At 44.7% G+C, this 25,549-nt stretch overlaps 3 long non-coding RNA genes across 4 annotated transcripts in view; 1 reads left to right on the forward strand and 2 right to left on the reverse strand.

The window, feature by feature from the left end:
- Positions 1–25,549, reverse strand: part of LOC309663819 — a 247,211-nt gene that overhangs the window by 179,333 nt on the left and 42,329 nt on the right. The window lies entirely within an intron of this gene.
- LOC309646672 lies at positions 422–12,413 on the forward strand. The gene is made up of 2 exons (XR_014255504.1): positions 422–565; positions 10,779–12,413. It is a non-coding gene; the product is annotated as an uncharacterized lncRNA (long non-coding RNA).
- LOC309646666 lies at positions 18,097–24,916 on the reverse strand. Of its 2 annotated transcripts, none has more exons than XR_014255501.1 (2): positions 22,562–24,916; positions 18,097–18,343 (listed from the first exon to the last, which is right to left on the reverse strand). It is a non-coding gene; the product is annotated as an uncharacterized lncRNA (long non-coding RNA). The 2 variants fall into 2 exon arrangements; XR_014255502.1 differs by having other exon boundaries at positions 18,097–20,087.

Below are 25,549 nucleotides of genomic sequence, written 5' to 3' on the forward strand. Positions count from 1 at the left end.
TAATGCCAGTGTTGACTTTCAACATAATACTTTTGGGGGTTTCCCTGGTTGCGCATTGGTTAAGAATCCGCCTGCCAAGGCAGGGGACACGGGGTCGAGCCCTGTTCCGGGAAGATCCCACATGCTGTGGAGCAACTAAGCCCGTGCACCCCAACTACTGAGCCTATGCTCTAGAGCCCGTGAGCCACAACTACTGAGCCCTCGTGCCACAACTACTGACGCCTGCCCGCCTAGAGCCCGTGCTCCGCAACAAGAGAAGCCACCACAATGAAGAGCAGTCCCCAATCAGTGCAACTAGAGAAAGCCCTCGCCCAGCAACGAAGACCCAACGCAGCCAAAAACAAATACACAAAATCAATTTTAAAAATTTATAAAAATAAAAATATATAAAAGTTGGGGGGGGGGTTGTTTTTAGTTTTTTTCCAGCAAAAAGCGTTTATTCAGGAATAGCGGAAGAATGGCAATTCAGGACAAGCAAGCTATAGCAAAAGCCATAGGCAAGTCCCACAAACAAAGGAGAGGAAGGAACCTTATTTTACAGAGAGAGAGGAGGAAGCTGAGGGAGGTTGTTTTGAACCCAAGTCCACTGGAGAAAAGGGAAAGTCCAGGGTGATGACGGTTTCTCATTGCCAAGTTGCTGATTTCCTGCAGGAGATGCAACGAATATGTCTTTCTGTTGGGGCCTGTAATCGATGATTCTTCCTGTTGATGCTTCTTCTGTTTGGGTTTGTAATTGACGATACTTCCTGTCTTTGAACTTGAGTGGTACCCCATGAGAGCTCCCACTTCTGGTCTCCCGACTTCATCTGAGTGACGTGTCCCTTTATTAGTTTTCAAACCTGTCACAAGGAATTTTGAATTTTCTATTTTAATCTATTTTAATGTTTTAGGAGACTTACTACATCAAAATATTATCATTACAACCTGTGGCCCTAGCAACTTTCAAGTGTTCGGTAGCTACATGTGGCTTGCACCTATCATATTGGAGAGCACAGGTCAAAGGTATAGCACAGCGAAAAGTACGATTTCTGGGCCACAGCATATAACTGTGTATGTATGACCCTCAGTGGATGCTGCCAAATTTTCTTCCAACCTGTGGAACTTTTTTATACCCTTTCCAGAAACGAATAAGAATTTCCAGTGCTCTCCATCGTGTCAATATTTGGTTTTGTTTGTCCTTTTCTTTTTTTAAAGTAAGCTTTATTGAGGTGTAATTTACATAGTAAAACCTGCCAACATTAGATTATTCTACATTCTTTTCAATGATATCGTTTCTTTGCCAAGCTGGATTCTGGTGCTTGCTGTGATAAACAGCAAGTGCCATGCAAAAAATGAATGTGTAACAAGAAGCAAGGAGGCGCTATGAGAAGGTTTCAGAAGCCGTGCAGTACGCAGCATTAAGGTTCTGATTCTGACGTGTCAGAGCAGTGAAAACACAAGCCACTCTACTGAACGTTTGTCAAGGGAACACATAAGAAGAACCACAGCACCAGCCACAAACCTACAAACTATAGAAATATATGTGAAGCCAGAAAACAAGAGCATTCCCCAACGAAAGCACTGTTGTCGTCCGACCTATCATGAATTTAGGGCAAACGGGAAGGACAAAGACAGAGAGAATTTGCAGGCAACCAAAGATGATTCGTTAATTCAATCAATTTACTGTTAGTCAAAGGATTGAAGTTAACTCTAGATCTTGAACTTGTAATTTAAGCTGACGCATGTTGGAACATGGGAATGTTGGAAGCATATATTGGTATATATGGAATCATATATTAGATGACGCCTAAAAATATTTACCAAAAATTGTCAGTGGAATAATTGAGTCGTCTGGTTTCTAGAATTACAAGTATTCATTCCTCTTTAAAGATATTAGCATATTTAATGTACTTGACTAGTATATTTAATATACTTCAACACATAAATTTAAATTTTTAGTCGTTGAAAACTTATTGGATACGTTTGCTTATTTAACCAGTACAAGCAGTACAGGAAATTTAGGAAGTCCAACGTAACTCAGATTTTCAAGCCAAAATAAAGCCAAGACTTACATAACAGTATATTATACCACCATTATTTTCTACATCATAACATAGTCTGAAAAAATATATATAGTCGTTTTTAGACCAAAATTATTAAACCAATCTAATTTTTCTGAGTAACCTCGATAAAAGCACACGACATGACATAAACATTTTAAATGTCATTATATGTAAAATGTATAAATTATTTAAATTGCTTAAAAGTATTAAGGGTCATCTTTGTAATCCATTTCATTTCGTTTCTCACTGTTGTTCCGAGTAATCAAGACCATTAATTTAATCTACAGCTAAATCTGTTATTGTTCCTTGTCACCAATTCCACAACAAAATTTTTCCTTCTATAAATACCACATTGAAAGCATAAGTAGTAAAGCATTCTTCCCAGAAATTCTTAATTTTCTTATTTTAAATTTATACGAGTGATTATTACTTTCCTGAAATTAATTGGGGAACTGAGTTTTAATTAATTTAAATTTTTCGAGGCCTACTTTGTCTATTCTCTCCCAAGGAAGAGAAAGTATATTGTTTTGCTTCTGAGAAGATATATTTAAAGGGAAAAAAATTCATCAAACTAGTGGGCATTATTTAAGGTGAAAGCAGAGGCAATGATATGTTTTAACAGCAACTGACAGTGAGGGAAACAAAATGAAATAAGTAAGCCACATTAGGTCCTTGAAGGAAGCTCATTAGTGAAACTCGGAGTAATTCTGCGATATGCTTTTGAGTCTCCAGGGTATGTATCTGTGCATGAAGTCATTGCTCCTCATCCATTTTTATTAAGGACCGACCTGGCTTACAGTTCTGGAGGGTTTAAATCTTGATTTGTAGGGTTGTCACAAGTGCTCATGTTGCTGACTTCGTTGCTTGTTTGTAATGCTATGTCTCTCCTCTGCTTTCTGTAGTCTGATTTCAGCCATCCCTGAAGGACATTTGTTTGAATTTTTTCAGTTATTTAGAACCTTGAGTATACCAATGAAAGAAAGCTGCCTATTCCGTGCTAAAAATTCAATATTCTTCCTGTATTAATCCCCCTTCTTAATGCTGAGTTCCTTATGAGGGAACCATTGCATATTAAGAGCGTCCTTATTGTAGCTACTACACTTTTGCAGTTATTGACCAGGGTTGACTGGGCCCACGTGGTTTTTAGCAAATAGTGGAAAGACAAGAGGTGGACAGCTTCTCACTGCTGCGGTGTCTCATACCAGGAAATAGCAGAATCCTCAGGACAAGCATCAGACAAAAAAGACTCATGGTCCGGATTAGCTGTCATCTTCTACCTAACAGGGAATGGATCCCTGTCAACCGCCACCCAACAGGGATTATCCCCAGAAGTTCACTTCCTAAAATTAAAACCAGAATCCCGCACTGAGACGAGAAATTAGTGATGCACAAATGAGAGGGAGAGAGAGAGACAAAATCCGTGTCCAGTAACCACACAGTATGAAAAAGCCAAAATGCTCAATTCCTGCACATGAGATAGAACAGAACAGAGCAAACACGAGCCAAGAGCTCGAAGGGTCCAGGTCTGAAGCAGGAACTTGTGGGGGGCAGGATTCTGTTGGCTCCCACGAGGTGGCTTAGATGGGCTAATTTTTATCGTCACAGCCAAAAAACAAACAAAAAACGGTCAAGGAATAACGTAGAAACACTTATTCCCATGCGAATTCCCCATTTTATAGGAGGAAGGACAGGCATTAGATTGTTTGCATCAAATTAAAAGTACAACCAAAATGTATAAATAAAAGAGAAAAGGGGAGAAGGGAAAAACCTCTGGGATCAGCGAGATTCTTCTCTTTGGATAAGTTGCTTGGCAGGACGTTGTCAAAGAGGTCACTCTGGGCAGTCTTCTCTGGACCCTGTTGACTAGGTCTGCAGAGAAAACCATTACAGTTATTGGGAGACTTTAAAAATATTGAATGTTGAGCTTTCGAACGTATGCAATAGAATATCTCTGTGTACTGCCCACAGTGTCCCCCTGTTGTCCTTCCCCTTAGTTATGTCGGGAGGGCACTGCTCCCTTTATTAGTTAGACTACCGTAGAGAGATGTACAGAAAGATTGCTGCGTTGGCAAGTAAATGAAGAAAGGGACATTGAAAGACTGGAAAATAAAATGGAATATGATTCAGTGCCACTTCTGTGGAGGGCAAACTTGAAGGATTTACCAACATTAGAAGCATAGAAACACTAAAGGTAGCACTTGCACGTGCAGTTCTCTACGCTCTGGAAACACCTGCACGAGTGGTCAGAGGTGTGTGTACAATAGTGATGGTTGCAGCCTATTCGTCATCGTGAAACCATGAAACCAAATACTACACAACCATGGAAGAAATGCCTTTATCAAAAATAATGCAGAGGAGAATTATGATGATGAGGTCACCGATAACATCATTCATAGAACAATTACTAACGTTCACAGCTGAAAAATTTGAGACACATAAAATAGAACTTTCTTGTCCAAGTCTGTAGACTTGGCAGAATAAAGACTATCCCACCAGACCGTGGCTTCCTCGATCTCTTTCAGAAGGCCGTAAGTTAGGCAAGTATAGCGTCCAATAGAGACGACAGACAATAGAGCTGGGAAGGGGAGTGTGGCCCAAGACTGGCAGCAGTCGTGAGGTGGATAGGACCCCGAATGCAGTTCGGTAAACTTTGTGGGAGCAGATGTACAGGTGATAATCAGCATGGAACACCTGCAATGGTAATCAGCACGGAAAACGCTGAATGGGTTCTAAAACCTCTCCCACCGTCCCTGGGTGGGCTCGAACCACCAACCTTTCGATTAACAGCCGAACGCGCTAACCCATTGCGCCACAGAGACAGCAGCACGCCCCTCGCCTGGCCTCTCTATGGAGTAGACACTGACTAATTCCTAGGATGTGCCGCCTTTCTCGCAGGAAAACGGTACCAGTTCCAAAGCTTCGGAAAAACGGAAAGTTTAGAGCAGCCGATCCCACTGGACCTGAGGCTGGGTCGAGGTCAGGAAAAGACAACACTAAGCACTATTATCATAGGGCAGCCACCCATGCAGACAATTCTGACAAGCACTTGAGAATACACCCCCTCCCTTGGACGCATTTCCCATCTGGTCCTCTCCTCCTCCCACTCACTACAGGGAAGGATTCGTCACCTTTGTGTCCTGTCAGAACCCTTTACGCTCCGTGCAGGGCACAGAGATCCAGGCAACAGCCAAGGGGCAGCTGCACTTCCCAGAAGGGCCTTTCGCGAGGTAGGCGGTTCCAGCGCTCAGGCTGACCCAAGACCCCACTGCCCGCCAAGGCAACCGGGAAGGAGACCGGAGGGCAGCCGGCCCGGGGGGATTCCTACTGGCACAGAACGTGCCTGGCCTGCACTTCGGGGGGAGCTGAATAAAACTCCTCTTGAAGCTTCTCTAGAGCCTGAAGAGAACGGATTTCAGGTTCCTGAAAGGGCAAGGGGGCCTCCTCGCGAGGACAGAGGCTTCCCCTGGTCTTGGAGGACAAGTCCCGCAGAAGCTGCCTTTGAGAGACACGCCAAACGAAAGGAGCAATCTTGAGTGGAGAGGTCTGCAAGGACCTCTCAAGTGGTGTCGCCATTCTTATGTACGGAGAGAGAGTGAGAAACCCAACGTGGGAAAATGTTTACTGTGCACTTACGTACAGAATATACGATGTTATTCCTCTTGCAACTTTCTTGTATGTTTCAAAGGGCTTTGGTTTAGCTTCTTAATGAATGTTTGGAACTCGAGTCTCCGATTCTCTTGGGATGAAAACGCGGTAAATAAGACTTCGGGTTTGTAACATGCAGGGGGAAAAGAGCCGAGGCGAGAGCCGGCCAGCCCAGGCTGTTCATTACATCTCACGTCCTCCAGCCTGCGCGATGTCAAGGACCCTGAGGCCGGGACTCGCCAGCATTTGGGGACTCAGTGCAGAAGCTCTTCTGCATCTGAACCTTGAAGCAAAACACAGCTCTGGTCGGGGCAGGAAGAGGAAGACTCCTGCCAGTGGAGACGCTGAAGGGGAAAAAAACGAAAAAAACTTTTGCAGAGGCTTTCCTGACCGGGAATCGAACCCGGGCCGCGGGCGGTGAAAGCGCCGAATCCTAGCCACTAGACCACTAGGGAACCATTGAGGAACCCCGGCGTAGCGTCTCCAGGTGAAAATTGTAAAAGTCAAGACTAAACTTCAGAGACCCGGAGAGCAGGAACGGAGATTTCCCAGAAGCCCAGGGCTGAATGCAGCTGTGCAAGGCTCCCAGCCCTTGCCCGGCTGCTCATCACCCTTCACCTCTCCAGTCTTGGGCGACGCCTTGGGCCCTGAGACAGGACACAAGGTCCGTCCTGGTCTAGCTGCAGCGCTGTGTGCTGCCGAGCCAAGGTCCTGCTCTCTTTCTGAGCCTCGCTTTTCCCTTGAGTCAGGTGCCGACTGGGATGTCAGCAGGTGATGGGCGGATCCGTCCACTTCCTGATCTCTGCCCTGGCTCTGGGGGCTCTCCTGGAGACGGCACCGGTACGGGCTCCTTCCCCTCCGCGACCGGCTCAATTCGTGGAGCCTGACATTGTTCATTTCCGTGTCTTTGGCTCGGGTCCCCGGTGCACAGTCGGGTTCGGTCTCTTTTGTGGCGTCACGCAGATCACACTGTTGCGTAGGTGTGCCGAGGTGGGGGAAAGCCAAGTGTGCTTCACAGGGATGAACTCCTTGATTTTCAGAGACATAACTCGTGTGAACGTGTGGAAGAGGTTTAGGTGCCTGCTTAGTAGGTGAGGGGATTTCCGGATGTAAAACTGACCCGAAGTCAGCCTTGTCCTTTGCCCACTTGGATTAGCTGGCTGTGGCCTGCGCTCCGCGGTGCCTCAGAGCAGAGAAAGGCGGGCGGGTTCCTGGTGCTGAGCAGGCTCTCAGGCAGTAAGGGAACTCCTGGCCTGTACCTTGGGGATGGAAACTGAGGCTGCGCCCGCCGCCTCGCCCCCTGCCTTTCGCCCGTTTTGGTTTTTTTGAATGGGAAGCTAAAAACTTCAGAAAGGAAGGACGTTTGTTTCCGCCCGGTTTCGAACCGGAGACCTTTCGCGTGTGAGGCGAACGTGATAACCGCTACACTACGGAAACTCGGCGGGTGCTGCCGCTTAGTGGCGCATCCCTGAAATCCGTAGGTCCTGCCACCACTATCCTAGTCGCCAACTTTTTAAAGTGCAGAATGAAGCTTGAAGCCCCGAGATCTCTCAGGCAAGGAGACTGCGGCTTCCGAGAGGCCCTGTTTTCAGGGTTCCTCGCCTGGCCCGAAGGGAGGACCCCCGAGCCTCCCACAGTCGGCCTGCGGGCTCCCGCACCGACCGCAGAGTCCTCGGATCCACGGCTGTGCCCCCGAGTGCAGGGCTCGCCCCCGCTGCTGACTCCTCAGCTCCCAGAAGCCGCGGGAGCCGGGGGTTCGGGCGAGTGCCCTTTGGGCCTAAGGGGAAAAGGTAGAGAATTAGGTTCATTCCAGTGAGCTTCTCTCTCTCTGGAGCGGATCCTGTGGGTCCTAGCTGCATTTCTCCAAAGCCTTCAAACAGAATTCCTTTCATCCAGACTGGATTGAGTCGTCTTCAGGGTGAATGCTAGCTTGCTACAAACACTCCGTCATACCTGAAGGAGGAAATCTACAACTCCCAGGTCAATTCTATTTTCTTCCTTTGATTTCTTCAAACAACAACAACCAAAAAGACAGGTCACTGGTACATACTTGCACTTTTCTTCTAATACTTAAGGTATGTCTGACTATCTATGAAAAGCTCTTGCTATAGAAACATGTGCAAGAGATTGTCTACCATGAGCTAAACGATCGTCATGCCTGCCCAAGGTCCAAGAATCTGATGAAGCTGGATCCAGTCCCCCACTGCCTTTAGATCGCCAGTTCGATCACCATCCAAAGCAACCAATTTCCCAGATGCACGTCACTAACATGAGGGAGAAGAGGTCAGCTAAACATTTAAACAATCGCAGTTTGTTCTGGGGAATGTTGAAAGTCAGCAGTGGTACAGTTAGAAGGGCAAATAAAAGACTTCATAATAACGGTAATACCAGCTTTCTCGAGCTTTACTCAGTGACCAGCACTGTTCCTCAGTGCTTTACTGTGGAATCACTTACTAAGTCCACATAACAACCCTGGAAGATAGTGTAGGACTTTACCACCCCTTGTTGCAGATGAGAACACTGAGGCACCCAAAAGCTGAGCTAACCGTTCCAGGGTCTCACTCCCCGTGACAGTGAGAGCCAGCACTCAGACCCAAGCAGTTTGCCTCCAGAGCCCCTCCCCTTGGCCACCATGCTCACGGGTCACTGAGAAAACTTCACTGAGATTTGCATCCCTTCCTTGTTCAACCTCCAATACATCAAAAGGAAAAGAAGATTGAAAGGTAGGCCTACACACCTCCCCAAACTCACTCATGAAATGAAGAAGAAGAGGAAAAAGAGTCAACAGGACCATTGGAGAAGCAACGACGTTAGACGCAGAGCGAATGACGATGCGTTTGTTAAACACATACTAACTGGGAACTGTCTATTTAAAGACTAAGAAGGACCTATCTTCCAACCATTGAAGGCCTAAACTTTCCCGTTGCATGGCAGTCTCCACCCAAGAATAGATTTCAAAGCTACCAACATAGTGTATACGCATGTGAATATGAAAATCATACTTCAACATTAGTAGTAAACAGATTATTTTTGAATTAAAAAAAATATTTTTAATACAGCAGGTTCTTAATAGTTATTTTATATATATTAGTGTATATATGTCAATCCCAATCTCCCAACGCATCCCACCACCACCAACCCCTCTGCCGCTTTCCCCCCCGTTGGGGTCCATATGTTTGTTCTCTACATCTGTGTCTCTCTTTCTGCCCTGCAAACCGGGTCATCTGAACCATTTTTCTAGGTTCCACATATATGCGTTAATATACGATATTTGTTTTTCTCTTTCTGACTGACTTCAAGTAGTAAAGAGATTTTGAATGAGTTAGCTCACATGGTCACTAATAAAAATGGGAAACAGTTATTAGGATGTTGTCATTAAACCAAGGCAGGATTTATAAAAAAGCCAGAAAAGAGAAGAGAGGAAACACACACACACACACACACACACACACACACACACAGACACACACACACAAAGCCTGAGAAAGGGGAGTTTTCCCTTTCCTGGAGGAACAGATAGCTGAAAGCTATCAAAGAGCTAATCAGGAGGGTTTAATCTAGTGAAGTTCCGAGCTAATCAGGTAAACGCTTTTGGCTATGTGTGGATGCTCAAAAATTCTTGAGGGTTTAGTGGTGAAATGCATGTGGCGGCTATTCTTTGTGTACAACCTGCCAGTGTCCCCCTTTGGCACCTGTGAGTTAGTTAAGCCTAATTGGACTACTTTCCTCATCAGAATTTCTCAATTTCATATACCGCCCACATTCCTTGACTCATATTTATTCTTAAAAGAGCAGATTGGGTCATGAACACTTGGTTCTCTCTTTGACACAGTATTAACAGTGGAATGTCAGCTTAAGGTAATGGTTGTGAGCAGCATATGCGTAAGTAGTCAGATATCCGATAGTGAAGGGAAGCCACAAATCTGAGGACAGCAAAAATATCACAGTAACTACTTTGAACTTACTTTCCCTCCTAGCCCAGGACAAAGCAGAAGAAAAAGTATCAACATCACTTTACCAATAACCAAGTGGCACTAAACTTGAAAACAATGAGGCATCATATGCATAAAGTACAAAGAGTGTACACTTCCCAAACCATCACCAGTGTACACCAACCTGAATCACTGATGAAGCAACCTAAATAACTAAGGTATGCAAAATTACCAGACCGCAGAAGGCTTCCTCATGACTCTTCCCATGCAAGAGCTCAGAGTAATCACACACATACCCCTCCCAACCTCTCTGCCTGTTACTTTCACATAAATTGAATCACAGGGCATGCACTGGGTTTGGGGGGATGGAGGGGCATGGGTCTGACTTCTTTCACTCAACATTATGTCTATGAAATTTAACCCTATTTTTCACGTAGTTCTTTGTCTCTGTGTGTATGCCTTGTAAGAATATAACTCCACATAGTATTGAACTGTTGGACATTTCAGTTGTTTCCAGTGGAGGATATTCTGAAATGGTACGAACATTTTTTTATGACTTTTGGGGGACATACACATTTTTCTAGAGCACCCCATTCCAAGAGAATAATGCCAGTGTTGACTTTCAACATAATACTTTTGGGGGTTTCCCTGGTTGCGCATTGGTTAAGAATCCGCCTGCCAAGGCAGGGGACACGGGGTCGAGCCCTGTTCCGGGAAGATCCCACATGCTGTGGAGCAACTAAGCCCGTGCACCCCAACTACTGAGCCTACGCTCTAGAGCCCGTGAGCCACAACAACTGAGCCCTCATGCCACAACTACGGACGCCTGCCCGCCTAGAGCCCGTGCTCCGCAACAAGAGAAGCCACCACAATGAAGAGCAGCCCCCAATCAGCGCAATTAGAGCAAGCCCTCGCCCAGCAACGAAGACCCAACGCAGCCAAAAACAAATACACAAAATCAGTTTTAAAAATTTATAAAAAGAAAAATATATAAAAGTCGTTTTTTTTTCTTTTTTTCCAGCAGAAAGTGTTTATTCAGGATAGCGGAAGAATTGCAACTGAGGACAAGCAAGCTATAGCAAAAGACATAGGCAAGTCCCACAAACAAAGGAGAGGAAGGAACCTGACTTTACAGAGAAAGAGGGGGAAGCTGAGGGAGGTTGTTTTGAACCCAAGTCCATTGGAGAAAAGTGAAAGTTCAGGGTGATGAAGGTTTCTCATTGCCAAGTTGCTGATTTCTTGCAGGAGATGCAACGTGCATGTCTTTCTGTTGGGGCCTGTAATTGAAGATTCTTTCCTGTTGATGCTTCTTCTTTTTGGGTATGTAATTGACGATACTTCTTGTCTTTGAACTTGAGTGGTACCCCATGAGAGCTCCCACTTCTGGTCTCCCGACTTCATTTTAGTGACGTGTCCCTTTATTAGTTTTCAAACCTGTCACAAGGAATTTTGAATTTTCTATTTTAATCTATTTTAATGTCTTAGGAGACTTATTACATCAAAATATTATCATTACAACCTGTGGCCCTAGCAACTTTCAAGTGTTCAGTAGCTACATGTGGCTTGCACCTATCATATTGGAGAGCACAGGTCAAAGGTGTAGCACAGCAAAAAGTACGATTTCTGGGCCACATCATGTAACTGTGTATGTATGACCCTCAGTGGATGCTGCCAAATTTTTTTCCAACCTGTGGAACTTTTTTATACCCTTTCCAGAAATGGGTAAGAATTTCTAGTGCTCTCCATCCTGTCAACATTGGGTTTTGTTTGTCCTTTTTTTTTAAAAAAAGTAAGCTTTATTGAGGTGTAATTTTCATAATAAAATCTGCCAACATTAAATTCTTCTACTTTCTTTTCAATGATATCATTTCTTTGCAAAGCTGGATTTTTTTGCTTGCTGTGATAAAAAGCAACTGCCATGCAAAGAATGAATGTGTAACAGGAAGCAAGGAGGCACTCTGAGAAGGTTTCAGAAGCTGTGCAGTGCGCAGCATTAAGGTTATGATTCTGACGTGTCAGAGCAGTGAAAACACAAGCCACTCTACTGAACTTTTGTCAAGGGAACACATAAGAATAGCCACAGCACCAGCCACAGACCTACAAAATATAGAAATATATGTGAACCCCGAAAGCAACAGCATTCCCCAACGAAAGCACTGTTGTCAGCCGACCTATCAGGAAATTAGGGCAAAGGGGAAGGACAAAGACAGAGAGAATTTGCAGGCCAACAAAGATGATTCGTTAATTAAATCAATTTAATATTGGTCAAAGGATTAAAATTAACTCTAGGTGTTGAATTTGTAATTTAGGCTGACCCATATTGGAACATGAGACTGTTGGAATCATATATTGGTATATATGGAATCATACATTAGATGACGCCTAAAAATATTTACCAAAAATTGTAAGTGGAATAATTGAGTCGTCTGGTTTCTAGAAGTACAAGTATTCATTCCTCTTTGAAGATATTAGTATATTTAGTGTACTTGACAGGTATATTTAATATACTTCAACACATAAATTTAAATTTTTAGAAGTTGAAATACTTAGTGGATATGTTTGCTTATTTCACTAGTACAACCAGTATAGGAAATTTAGGAAGTCCAACTTAACTCAGATTTTCAAGCCAAAATTAAGCCAAGACTTGTATACTAGAATGCTATACCATCATTATTTTCTATATTACAAGGTAATCTGAAATATATATATATATATATATTCAGTCATTTCTAGAGCAAAATTATTAAGCCAATCTAATTTTACTGAGTCGCCTCAAAAAAAAAAAACAAAACAACACATGACAGAAACATTTTAAATGCCATTATATATCCAATGTATAAATTATTTAAATTTCTTAAAAGTATTAAGATTCATCTTTGTTATCAATATCCTTTCTTGTTTGTCGTTGTTGTTCCAAGTAATCAAGACCATTAATTTAATCTATTGCTAAATCTGTTATTGTTACTTGTCACCAATTCAACAACAAAATTTTTCCTTATATAGATACCACATTGAAAGCCTAAGTAGTAAAGCAATTTTCCCAGAAATTCTTAATCTTCCTATTTTAGATTTATACAAGTTATTATTACTTTCCTGAAGTTAACTGGGGAAGTGACTCCTTTAAATTGTTAGAGACCTAATTTGTCCAGTCTCTCCAGAGGAAGAGAAAATACATTGATTTCTTTCTGAAAAAATAGATTTAAAAGGGAAAAGAAGCCATCAAACGAGTGGGCATTATTTAAAGTGAAAGCAGAGGCAATGATATGTATCAACAACACTTGCCAGTGAGGGAAACAAAGTGAAATAATTAAGCAACATTTAGGTCTTCGGAGGACCCTCATTGCTGAAAGTGATACGCTTTTGAGTCTCCAGGGTATATACCTGTGCATGAAGTTATTGCTCCTCATCCATTTTTATTAAGGACCGAACGGGCTTACAGTTCTGGAAGGTTTAAATCTTGATTTGTACGGTTGTCACAAGTGCTCATGTTGCTGACTTTGTTGCTTGTTTGTAATGATATAAATGTCTTTCCTCTGCTTTCTGTAGTCTGATTTAAGCAATCCCTAAGGGACATTGGTTTGAATTTTTTTAGTTATTTAGAAACTTGAGTATACCAGTGAAAGAAAGCTGCCTATTCCCTGCTAAAAATTCAATATTCTTCCTGTATAATCCCCCTTATTAATGTTGAGTTCCTTATGAGGGAACCATTGCACATTAAGATCGTCCTTATTGTAGATATTACACTTTTGCAGTTATTGACAAGGGTTGACTGGGCCCACGTGGTTTTTAGCAAATAGTGGAAAGACAAGAGGTGGACAGCTTCTCACTGCTGCGGTGTCACATACAAGGAAACACCAGAATCCTCAGGACAAGCATCAGACAAAAAAGACTCATGGCCCGGATTAGCTGTCATCTTCTACCTAACAGGGAATGGATCCCTGTCAACCGCCACCCAACAGGGATTATCCCCAGAAGTTCACTTCCTAAAATTAAAACCAGAATCCCGCACTGAGACGAGAAATTAGTGATGCACAAATGAGAGGGAGAGAGAGAGAGAGAGAGAGAGAAAATACCTGTCCAGTAACCACACGGTATGAAAAAGAACCACACGGTTCAATCTCACATGAGATTGAACAGAACAGAGCAAACACGAGCCAAGAGCTCGAAGGGTCCAGGTCTGAAGCAGGAACTTGTGGGGGGCAGGATTCTGTTGGCTCCCACGAGGTGTCTTAGATGGGCTAATGTTTATAGTCACAGTCACAAAACAGACAGACAAAAAAACAAACAAAAAAGTGTCAAGGAATAACATAGAGACACTTATGCCCATGCGAATTCCCCATTTTATAGGTGGAAGGACAGGCATTAGATTGTTTGCATCAAATTAAAAGTATAACCAAAACTTATAAATAGAAGAGGAAAGGGGAGAAGGAAAAAAACCTCTGGGATCAGCGAGAGTCTTCTCTTTGGATAAGTTGCTTGGCAGGACGTTGTCAAAGAGGTCACTCTGGGCAGTCTTCTCTGGACCCTGTTGACTAGGTCTGCAGAGAAAACCATTACAGTTATTGGGAGACTTTAAAAATATTGAATGTTGAGCTTTCGAACGTATGCAATAGAATATCTCTGTGTACTGCCCACAGTGCCCCTCTGTTGTCCTTCCCCTTAGTTATGTCGGGAGGGCACTGCTCCCTTTATTAGTTAGACTATCATAGAGAAATGTATAGAAAGATTGCTGTGTTGGCAAGTAAATGAAGAAAGGGACATTGAAAGACTGGAAAATAAAATGGAATATGATTCAGTGCCACTTCTGTGGAGGGCAAACTTGAAGGATTTACCAACATTAGAAGCACAGAAACACTAAAGGTAGCACTTGCACTCGCAGTTCTCTACGCTCTGGAAACACCTGCACGAGTGGTCAGAGGTGTGTGTACAATAATGATGGTTGCAGCCTATTCGTCATCGTGAAGCCATGAAACCAAATACTACACAACCATGCAAGAAATGCCTTTGTCAGAAACAATGCAGAGGAGAATTATGATGATGAGCTCACTGATAACATCATTCACAGAACAAGTACTAACGTTCACAGATGAAAACTTTGAGGCACATAAAAAACAACTTTCTTGTTCAAGTCTATAGACTTTGGCAGAATAAAGACTTTATCCCACCAGACTGTGGATTCCTCGGTCTCTTTCAGAAGGTCGTGAGTTAGGCGAGTATGGAGTCCAGTAGAGACGATAGACAATAGAGCTGGGAAGGCGGGGTGGCCCGAGACTGGCAGCAGTCGTGAGGTGGATAGGACCCCGAATGCAGTTCGGTAAACTTTGTGGGAGCAGATGTACAGGTGATAATCAGCATGGAACACCTGGAATGGTATTCAGCACGGAAAATCCTGAATGGGTTCTGAAAAAAAAACAGAAGTCGAACAAAACTCTCCCGCCGTCCCTGGGTGGGCTCGAACCACCAACCTTTCGGTTAACAGCCGAACGCGCTAACCGATTGCGCCACAGAGACAACAGCGCACCGGTCTTCTGGACTCTCTTTGCAGTAGACACTTACTAATTCCCAGGGTGTGCCGCCTGCCCCGCAGGAGCACCGTGCCAGTTCCAAAGCCTCGGAAAAACGGAACGTTTAGAGCGATGAATGATGTTCTTTATCCTGTTTGAAACTGGTGCCTTAGGTGCCTTATCCGAAACCAAAAGGGCAGCAGAATGGCCTGACCCCGCCTTGCCCCTTACCCGCCTCAGATGCCAGCGCCCCCGGAGACACCCGGAGCCCGGGCCGGGACCCTCCGGGCCTGAACCCAATGGGGTCCAAGGATAGCTGAACACCCGGTGGGCATCCATGAGGGCTCTTCCGGTTTCCTCGCCGACACCCATTGAATGAGAGTTTGCCCACCCTTCCGAGAGGCCTCCGGGGGCCGGTGTGGTGCTTTGGTTTCCTGTGTCCATCACGCGATTTCCACAACGGCAGCGGTCGCCGTGATGGTCGCCCCTGCGTCCCCACGCCCAGAACAGGGTCTGGCACTCACCAGGACGCTCTTAGCACTTGGATGAATACATTGTCGTCTTTAGCCCTTGGTCCCATGAAGACCCCTGAGAATGGAAATAAGGAAACGTTTTCGAAGTGAACATTCCTTTTCTAAAAGCCTTTATTCTGGTTATTTGATTTCGCAGCATCCCGTGGGGCGGGCAACGGAAAGGCCTACAGGTCCCCGTCTGCGCGGTGCAGCTCCCCGCGCCCAGCTAGCTGAGCAGGCTGCGTTCTGTGGGGTCGATCCTGGGAGCTGGGAACCGGCGGGAAGCGAAAACCGACGGGGGAAGGCGGGTTTGGGGACGTGGGCATTGAGACCTCCCATGAGGCTGGTGCGGGGATCGCAGAGAGATGAGCCTTGTTTCTGTCAGAGAGTGGGGAAGGAGGGAAAGAGAGAGTGGGGAAGGAGGGAAAGAGCTGGCGTCGGAGAGAAAGCGGGAGGCAAGAGGAGAGGGAGGGAAGGAGGGAGGAAGGGGAGGGGAGGGGAAGAATAAACGAATTTGTGCTTCCACCCCTCCCTCGCTCCCTCTCTTGCCCTCTCTCTCCTTCTTGCTCTTCTTCCCACCCCTCCAGCTGAGAAATCCTGATACACCCACATCTGAGAAGAAAGACCCAACTCATCTGTGCTCTCGGGCGCACAAGCTCTGGGTTGTAAAAATGGTTCTGCCCTTGCGTGGCCTTGAACAAATAAAGTTTCTGTGCCTCCCTTCTTTCTTCTGTAAAATGGGACCAATGAGAGCATTCTACTTCATTCTGTTGTTGCCTGGGTTTAGTAACTGCTGGGTCAATAACGTCACAAGCAGTGAAATCATAAATACTATGGTCATGATCCTCTGACTCTTTTGACAGCCCCTACCCTTATTTATTTCACCTTAAATTAGTTTGCTTCTTCTAGAAATTTCTGTAAACGGCATCGAAGCATGGGCTCCTGTGATTGCTCTTCCGGTTTGCTCCGCTGTCGCCGGCCCGCCCTTCATCGCCAGTTCCCTGCTTGCGGGACCGGGACCGACGCGCGGGCTGGAGGAAACGGGAAGAACCTGCGGCGGTGAGAAAACGAGCGTTTGCCCACCCTTTGGAGAGGCCTCTGGGGCCGGTGGGATCCTCCGCTTCCTTCTCCGGTTTCCTGCGTCCATCAAGGGTGCTCCGGCACCAGGGCAGGGGTCTGGTGATGGTCGCTCTTGCGTCGCCTCGCCGCGAGCAACTTGAGCGCCGCCTCACTCAGTCTCCCAAAGACCCGCAAAGAGGCCCGACCAGAGAGAAAGGCATTCGTGCTTCTCGCGATGGTGGAAAATATTCCCACATCTTCCTCGCCGACTGTGGAAACCTCCCAGACTGTGCGATGTCTGGTGGCATTCTTCACGTGCAAAGGAAGGAGGAGCGCTAGCGACAGAAGAAGGCGGCGGCGCGGAAGGACAGGACGGATCGGAAGGTGAAGGGGCGGCGCGAGGGGGTGAGGAGGAAGCGAGCGAGGAACGAGGGGAGAGGAGAGCGAGGGAGAGCAATAGAAAGGGAGGGGGGAGGGGGCGAGGGGGAGGGAGAGGGGAGAGGCCTTGGAGGAGCGGGAGGAGGTGGAGGAGGAAGAAGAGTTACATTCCCAGGGTAGTTCTGCTCACTGGCCCCCGACACACGGCAGCTCCCACCATCACCACATCCCCACCTCTCACCTTGGGCTCTCAGTCCCAACACGCACGCTTTGGTCCCTCAAAGACCGCCCTTCCACCCGTCGCGGTTCTAACCTCATTGGATTTCTCTGCCCCTTGTCAGAGCCCGGCTCTCCGGGTCTCCCGGCCATTCTGTGATCCCTCAACGTCCTTTCCACGGATTTCTTTTCTTCCTGTATCAGCCAGAGTCCCCTTCTGGTCCTTGCACTCATAAACCTTGACTGATCTTGAAGTTCTCCTGGAGGAGCGCTTCGTGTTGTTTGTTGCCGCTCAACTTCTTGATTTTCCAGAAGGAAGTTTCATCTTCTCCTCAGCCCGGTGCTGTGAACTTCCTCCTGGTAACAAGGGCCTCCTTCCCCCCTTGAGTCAACTCTTGTCCAGTCCCTGGGACGTCTCTCAGCAACACTGGGCATCTTTCTGACTCTGTTTATTGGCCGACAGCTTTTATGTTTGAGTGCGAATTTTTCTGTTCTGTGTATTGGATAAGGGAAGAAATGGCTTTGGGAGAAAATGAAGAAGTAAAGGGGAAATGAAATAACGCAGATTTTTTTTTTTCCACACACACACACACACACACTGTATTTTATTTTTACAAGAGATAAATAGACTGACACCAAGCATTGTACATGGATGACCACAACAAAAGCAACAATGATTGCAATTACCAAACATGAAACACACTCATACTATGTCATAATATTGACATTCAGTCCAGTAATCCTCCACTGTAACAGCTCCTTTACTTTGCAGTGAAAATTGATTTGTATATTCTTTGCCTCTGAGTCCTTGTGGGATTTTTTTTTTTTAATTCAGACAGAAAGTCACAAAAATTATACTCATCCTCATCAGTTCACTCAGTCCCATGTAATTAATGTTTTTTTTCATCTTGATCTTTTGTTAGCACTTTTATGAGTTCATCTGTTTTTCATTAGAGTTCTGAAAATGCTTATTCATTCAGTTCAGCAGTACAGTCAGTTTACCAGAAACCTGTACTTGTCAGAGTCTTTTCCATGAATTTCTTAAAGATGAAACCCTTTTATAGGAACATATTTGCAAAAGCATCAGAGTACACCCAGAACTGTCTGTAAATGACAAAAGACTTAAAAATGACCACAGTTAAAGATTTGATGAAAGTTCGTAATAATGCAGTTGACAAGAAAATTAGTTATTTCTGAGATATACATTTTAAGGTAATAACTAGGATTATGACTTATAACATTATACCAGAACATATACGATTTTTAGAAATTTCATGTAATGTCTGAAACATTTATATTAACATATTTCCATACAAATAACCCAATGAAAGTTTAGTATTAGTTGTTTTTTTGTTTGTTTTTTTTATACTGCAGGTTCTTATTAGGCATCAGTTTTATACACATCAGTGTATACATGTCAATCCCAATCGCCCAATTCAGCACACCACCATCCCCACCCCACCACAGTTTTCCCCCCTTGGTGTCCATATGTCCGTTCTCTACATCTGTGTCTCAACTTCTGCCCTGCAAACCGGCTCATCTGTACCATTTTTCTAGGTTCCACATACATGCGTTAATATACGATATTTGTTTTTTCTCTTTCTGACTTACTTCACTCTGTATGACAGTCTCTAGATCCATCCACGTCTCAACAAATGACTCAATTTCGTTCCTTTTTATGGCTGAGTAATATTCCATTGTATATATGTACCACTTCTTCTTTATCCATTCGTCTGTTGATGGGCATTTAGGTTGCTTCCATGACCTGGCTGTTGTAAATAGTGCTGCAATGAACATTCGGGTGCATGTGTCTTTTTGAATTACGGTTTTCTCTGGGTATATGCCCAGTAGTGGGATTGCTGGGTCATATGGTAATTCTATTTTTAGTATTTTAAGGAACCTCCATATTGTTCTCCATAGTGGCTGTATCAATTTACATTCCCACCAACAGTGCAAGAGGGTTCCCTTTTCTCCACACCCTCTCCAGCATTTGCTGTTTGTAGATTTTCTGATGATGCCCATTCTAACTGGTGTGAGGTGATACCTCATTGTAGTTTTGATTTGCATTTCTCTAATAATTAGTGATGTTGAGCAGCTTTTCATGTGCTTCGTGGCCGTCTGTATGTCTTCTTTGGGGAAATGTCTATTTAGGTCTTCTGCCCATTTTTGGATTGGGTTGTTTGTTTCTTTAATATTGAGCTGAATGAGCTGTTTATATATTTTGGAGATTAATCCTTTGTCCGTTGATTCGTTTGCAAATATTTTCTCCCATTCTGAGGGTTGTCTTTTCGTCTTGTTTATGGTTTCCTTTGCTGTGCAAAAGCTTTGAAGTTTCATTAGGTCCCATTTGTTTATTTTTGTTTTTATTTCCATTACTCTAGGAGGTGGATCAAAAAAGATCTTGCTGTGATTTATGTCAAAGAGTGTTCTTCCTATGTTTTCCTCTAAGAGTTTTATAGTGTCCAGTCTTACATTTAGGTCTCGAATCCATTTTGAGTTTATTTTTGTGTATGGTGTTAGGGAGTATTCTAATTTCATTCTTTTACATGTAGCTGTCCAGTTGTCCCAGCACCACTTATTGAAGAGACTGTCTTTTCTCCATTGTATATCTTTGCCTCCTTTGTCATAGATTAGTTGACCATAGGTGCGTGGGTTTATCTCTGGGCTTTCTATCTTGTTCCATTGATCTATGTTTCTGTTTTTGTGCCAGTACCATATTGTCTTGATTACTGTAGCTTTGTAGTATAGTCTGAAGTCAGGGAGTCTCATTCCTCCCACTCCGTTTTTTTTCCCTCAAGACTGCAGAAATACAAAACATCCTAAGAGACTACTACAAGCAACTTTATGCCAATAAAATGGACAACCTGGATGAAATGGACAAATTCTTAGAAAGGTATAACCTTCCAAGACTGAACCAGGAAGAAACAGAAAATATGAACAGACCAATCACAAGTAATGAACTTGAAACTGTGATTAAAAATCTTCCAACAAACAAAAGTCCAGGACCAGATGGCTTCACAGGTGAATTCTATCAAACATTTAGAGAAGAGCTAACACCTATCCTTCTCAAACTCTTCCAAAAAATTGCAGAGGAAGGAACACTCCCAAACTCATTCTATGAGGCCACCATCACCCTGATACCAAAACCAGACAAAGACACTACAAAAAAAGAAAATTACAGACCAATATCACTGATGAATATAGATGCAAACATCCTCAACAAAATACTAGCAAACAGAATCCAACAACACATTAAAAGGATCATACACCACGATCAAGTGGGATTTATCCCAGGGATGCAAGGATTCGTCAATATACGCAAATCAATCAGTGTGATACACCATATTAACAAATTGAAGAAGAAAAACCATACGATCATCTCAATAGATGCAGAAAAAGCTTTAGACAAAATTCAACAGCCATTTATGATAAAAACTCTCCAGAAAGTGGGCATAGAGGGAACCTACCTCAACATAATAAAGGCCATATATGACAAACCCACAGCAAACATCATTCTCAATGGTGAAAAACTGAAAGCATTTCCTCTAAGATCAGGAACGAGACAAGGATGTCCACTCTCACCACTATTATTCAACATAGTTCTGGAAGTCCTAGCCACAGCAATCAGAGAAGAAAAAGAAATAAAAGGAATACAAATTGGAAAAGAAGAAGTAAAACTGTCACTGTTTGCAGATGACGTGATATTATACATAGAGAATCCTAAAACTGCCACCAGAAAACTGCTAGAGCTAATGAATGAATATGGTAAAGTTGCAGGATACAAAATTAACGCACAGAAATCTCTTGCATTCCTACACACTAATGATGAAATAACGCAGATTATTATTTTGAGACATAATGTGGATTTATACCTATTACACATGTAAATATTTAGTGTGGTGGTATTTTGTGTACATAAATACTGTAGACACTGTCAGACAACTTGGATACGCATGCTCTATGACCCAGCAATGAGTGCTCTTGGGTACCCGGATATGTGTACACATTTTTTTAAGCCGTGCAATTTCTGGGTCATGACATATTAAGAAATTGGAATGAAACTGACTTGACCAAGCTCTGAGGAAAGAGTCTGTGACTGCCGAAGTGTCAGAGCCCTGCCTTGTGGTCTCCACAGCATGTCGTTGACTTTGAGTCACCCCAGGTGAGCATGGCCTGGTTTGTCTCAGTGTTTGGTGTAAACGTTAATTTTTACTTGCACTGTAAATCTAACAAATCTACATTGGTTGTAAGAAAAACTTAGCCCCCCCTTCATCAGAAGTGTATGAAGAAGAAAAGGAGAGGTGTGGGAAGCATGCAGTCTTAGCCGGAGGTAACTCCTGGAGGAGACAGTATGTCTCTCACAAAAAGCAAAGCCCTTACCTTGGAATGCACTCTTTTTCCCAGGCCTGAGGAATGTAAAAGAGATGAGCAAAACTATCTCAAGCCAGGAGACCTCAGGGAACTGAGAGTCCTGGTGGTTCCTTATGGCTGGGGGCTGTGTGTGAGCCTGGTTAAGGGAAGATAATGTTCAAGGATAGTTGTTGTAAACTTGTTGACGTCAGTGGTAGTGACTGAACTGAGACGATAAGCAATTCCATGGGATTATTGTCTAATAATGAGTTCCTCTTCTGTCTATATAAGATTCAGTAAATTCTAAATAACGTGCCTAGCAACCATCAGTTGTCTTGGTCCTTCTGACCCCATACTCGAGGTGCTATTCAGTCCCTTGCCCCTCTCCGTCGGGACCTGGAAGACCCCCTGCGGTGGCTGGACCGTCGCAGAGAGGTCTCCTGCCTCCCATTCCCACTCCACTGCTGACACACTTTATATATTACACATAGGAGGTGGTGGCAGCTTTGGAGTGTCATCGGTGCTGTGTAGCCAAGGGACCCAGGAAGTCCCAAGTCCTGCCCTGACAATCGTCTGCCCTCTCTGGGCAATGGGAAAAGTGTGAAGGCAAAGAAAAGGAAAGTAACACTATTATTTGCAGAAATTTTACCTCAGGATGGGACACTCTGGCAAACTGAGGCAGAATATGTGGTTTATGATGGAGACTTTCAGGGGCTCTTCCCTGGCCCGAAGCCCAAAGTGGATTTTACCTCATTTTCTGAGGTGCAAGTGAACTGAGAGAAGTCAGCCAAAGGAGAGGAGCAGAGAGAAAGCAAGACGGATGACCACCCACGCGGGTCAACCGTATTCAAGTCTTGTCCGGACCGTAGAAGAAATGCCTTGGCATTATCGCTGGGATGCATGGAGGCGAAATAAGTACTTACCCATCTTCGGTGGCATAGAGTAAGCACCTCTCGAGGAGGTTCCATGGTGTAATGGTGAGCACTCTGGACTCTGAATCCAGCGATCCGAGTTCAAGTCTCGGTGGGACCTTTCTGTTTAGTTAGAAGAAGGGGATTTTTTACTCCTCAGATGGGACGTGCTTTCCCGCTCCCACGTCCCCGAGAGGCGCGGTCCGCGCGCTCCACGCGGACGTGGCGGGCAGGTGGGGGGACGAGCCCGCGGCGTCCCCGCTGGACCCTGGCGACTCTGCCCGTCGCGGGCCATCGGAGTCCCCGGCCCCGCCGCCCAGGGGCGCAGCGACCGAGCCAGTGCCACCCGCTCGTCGGGTCACCCTGGGTCTCGGGGGCGAAAGGCAGAGGCTGCGCCCACTGAGTCCTGCCCCGCGAGGGGCCTTCGCCCCGCACGTCTTGTAGCGAACTGCGCGGTTGTCCCTGTGAGTAAATGGTCGCGGGGCGGGGCTGTGACGTCGCTGAGCAGCCAGGGTGACAGCGTCTTAGCTTTCGGGTCGAGGGTTCCAGACCTGGATGGGAAGTACTGTATTGTATTCAGGTGCCCTATTATTCCGAATATTAATGGATCCTATCCCAGTTTATTATGGTTTTATTCAGAATTTCTCGCTCCTAAGTCTCCGTTGGACACGAAAAGCCGCTGTTAGGCTAAGATTTGAACCTTCTCTCCAGGAAACCTCGTCCTTTCGTCCCAAGCTCAGCCAGAGAGGGGAGCCCCGGCCGCGGATTCCGGCGTCTGAGGAGACCCCAAGTCCCTGACCCACGGCCGCCCGGCCCGGCTCCGCCGGGGCCGAAGGTGAGACGAGCCGGAGCCGCTCCGGCTCCGGGACCGGCGGGCGCCCCTTCGTCCTGCCGCGACTCTGCTCCACCGAGAAGACGCCCCAGGACGTGACCGGATGGAAGCACTTCTGCCCTCTACTGCTCGGTAGAAACGTACGGATGAGGACTGTGGTGGACTTGAACAGCGAATTAAAATGTCCTCTTCCAGGTGCTAAGGAGCATCTCTCTGAGTTTTAGATTTTGGAACTTTCAGAGGTTACGAAGGACCGACTGACACAGCTGTCTTTGGAGGACGTGACGAGAAAGGTGTGAGGCCGGCGAAAAGACCCGAGGACGGGAAAGAGCAGGAAAGAGGAGAGAATGACACAGAAGGGAGAAAGGGGCTGGAAGGGAGAGGAGCTGGGCGAGCACTGCAGCGGGGGCAGTCGCTGGGTTTGGGCGACCACGGCTCCTCACTCTGGAGCGCTCCCACCCTTTACCGACCTGCCCGAGAACCCGGTTCCACCCCAAATCGCCAAGCTGCTTGCCTGGCATTTGTTCTTGCAAAGTTCCCTCTGCCGGTTGGGTTTGGAGGGGTGAGGTGGGCTGTGTTGGTTTGCAAGCGAGTGGAAGTCCTGGCGGCTGCCTTGGAGACGACTGGCGGGTAGGGAAACACACAAACTCCACTCTTCCCTCTGCAGGCCGGTCTGCAGGGCCTGGGGTGGGAAACTGGAAAATCAGAGTCTCAATATTTATTTAGAGATAAGGAGATAAATAGCCAAACATTTGGTTGTGTGAGTAGAAAGTGGTTATCCCTGGAAAAAAGAAATGTGGGATGGGATCAGGGGACTACTGTTTCCCATAACAAGTTTTGGGGCATATGTAACTTTGTATCACATGTGTGACATTTTTAAAGTTCATTGCTTGTATTTTGAATATAAATGTTTATGTAGTCATATGTACCACTCTTTTAAAATTCTGGGTCTTGTGTCATGTGTAGAAATGTTTTCCACTGTAAAATCATAATTTTTCTTTTTTTAAAAAATTGGGGCCTTCTTGAAGCAAGGAATTGGACCATTATTCCCCTATTGATGAGCTGATCACGTGCGCTAATATACTTGCAGATCCTCCCAGGCCAGGAGGTTACTGCTGGTCAGAGAGGATTGCTTTACTCTCTCTAGGAGGGTCCACAGCCACTGAAAAGTATCAGTAACTTAAATAAAATCCCACCCAGTCTTTATGCAGTGCTGTGCCCAAAACACAAGAGCTTACACTCAGTGATTACATGTTAGTGCCATGTGCCCAGGCATAGTCTACAAGTTTTACATGGGTTTACTCATTTAATCCTTTCAACAGGCCTATATCATATCATCATCCTCACTTCCCATATGCGAAAACTGAGGCATGGGAAAGGTTAAGTAACTTGTCTCGTCGCTCAGTCAGTGAGTGGGATTTGAAAGCAGGAATTTGAACGGAAGCCCGCCTGGCTCCACAAGATATGCTCCCAATCAAAGAGGAACACAAATGGTAAAGATGCTTGACAAGAAATTTAAGTCTGTATATTTCTTTTGAAAAAACACCAAGGAGGAGTCACGCAACGGGCATAAAACTGTCCTAAATATCCTCATGACCCACCTGCCTCCCAAACATCCTTCTTATCCCAACAGCTGCTCCCCGCACACCTCCAACTTAAACACAATTCCTGCCAGAGCTAGGTTTTTCCTTCCCTTTATCCTTTCCTCTCACCTACCCCATACCTCTTCCATAGCTATTCTGTTCTTTCACTTCCAGGTCATTCATTTTCTTTAAATTAAAAAATGTTAAATATATAGAAAGAAGAAAATAAGCAGCCATCCATAGTCCCACCTCCTGGAATTAACTGCTGTTAACATCTTTACGTATTTTTCTTCAAATCTATTTTTAAGTTATTCTAATTTTTGCAAAAATTATATATGCTTATTATGTAAAATTCAAATGATGCAGAAAATGCAAATATGTAAAAATTTGAAACATCTTAAATTCAAAACTAACTTCTGTTAAGGTAGGTAAATATTGATGGAGTCATTTTGGTATATCAATATATATATAAATTTGTTTTTATAAAATTGAGCTCTTATAGATTCTATTTTTATTTTAAAATATTCAATTTAATAGTGCATAAAGTTAATGGAAGAAAAAGATACAAAAACAAAAATGAAGAAA

This window comes from Balaenoptera physalus (genome assembly GCF_965194825.1).
Source record: "Balaenoptera physalus genome assembly, chromosome: 1".
Classification (NCBI taxonomy): Eukaryota; Metazoa; Chordata; class Mammalia; order Artiodactyla; family Balaenopteridae; genus Balaenoptera; species Balaenoptera physalus.